The sequence below is a fragment of the Saccopteryx leptura genome, chromosome 9, assembly GCF_036850995.1.
Source record: "Saccopteryx leptura isolate mSacLep1 chromosome 9, mSacLep1_pri_phased_curated, whole genome shotgun sequence".
Classification (NCBI taxonomy): domain Eukaryota; kingdom Metazoa; phylum Chordata; class Mammalia; order Chiroptera; family Emballonuridae; genus Saccopteryx; species Saccopteryx leptura.
In genome coordinates, this window is record NC_089511.1 from 27,224,066 (window position 1) to 27,225,417 (window position 1,352).

The 1,352-nt window shown below is 42.7% G+C and overlaps 1 pseudogene; it reads right to left on the reverse strand.

Annotated features, from left to right (window-relative positions):
* Positions 1-723: 723 nt before the first annotated feature.
* LOC136381586 (U4 spliceosomal RNA) lies at positions 724-800 on the reverse strand (annotated as a pseudogene).
* Positions 801-1,352: the final 552 nt, after the last annotated feature.

Sequence of the window (1,352 nt, forward strand, 5' to 3'; positions counted from 1 at the left end):
CCCCTGCCTTGTCTGGAGATGGGGATGATGATGACAGCAACGACCACTTGATCACACACTATGTGCTTAGCACTTACTTTACCTAAATTGGCTCTAATCTTTAAAACATTGTCTCTAAAACTGTTGAGTATCACCCACACTAAGAGATCTATTTGATACTGCAAATACAGATGCTTGGAAACATCCCGTCAAACCAACCTGCATGAAATGTACTATGGCATTTTCTATTCCATTCTGCTCTGGGTTTTTTTTTTCATTTAATTAATTGTGTTTACATAGATTCTAGGGTCACCCCGAATGCATCCTCCCCTCCCCCATATTCCCCTCAACATCTCCTTTGCCCCCCTCCCCACACCACCCTCCCCACTTTCCTTCAGGTTATTTTATTTATTTAGATTACTAAACCAACTTGGTGATCTACAGTTCAAGAGTCAAAGGTGAGTATGGTTGTCCTTATTATCCTAGCAAAGCAAGCAGGGGTGAGAAGGATTAAGCAACAGGCTCAAAGCCACACAAATCCTAGTCTGCTGCCAACTCCATGATCTTCTCATCGTGTCATCTCTCCAACCGGAGTCTCTGCTATTGGGACAAATGTCCCAGTGCAGCAGAGAAAAGTGACGGTAACAACCACAGGCAGTGACATGAAAAATAGTAATAGCTGACACTTTATGAGCCCTGATGACATGGTAGCCACTGTGCTAAGTAGAAGTGTTATGTGCTTACCTAATTTAGTTTTCAGTTAGCAATGAGCGCGCCTCGGGTAAACCTCACTGGCTATGATACTGCAGCTGCGCAAGGCTTCTTATTTAATTTAAATGTTGGAGAAAGAGCACCAGAGAGACAACACAAAGAATGCAATGAAACATGTACTGAATCGAGCACTGGAAGATTTGCCTTTGTTCAACTCCGACCCTTGCTAAGATTACTCAACTGTGTACAGAGATCAATGCCTTGTCTGACGCCAGCTAACTACACCGGTCCCTCCTGTTAGTTACATTAAGAATCAAAAGTGCTGGTGCCCTTTGTAAAGTGTACCAATGTCAGTTCTTTACTTGTGTAACATTCTTGAAAGGCCCACTTTGCAAAGAGGTTGGAAAAATGTAAAGCCTTCAGCTTTGTCCTTTTATTAAAGAAGGTAAATACGAAAGCCATGTTCAGAATAAAGAACCTAACACAACAGGGCATTTTGCCAAAGACCAAAAAAAAAAAAACAAAAACCACTTGTTTCTTTGCAAGAAAGGTAACACAGTGATCTCCTGGCTAACATGTACCCTTCAAGTAGGGGCTTGTCCCTCCCAGAGCCACTTGGGATGTCAGTCCCTTAACTGCCGTGCCATACAGGCCATGATGAT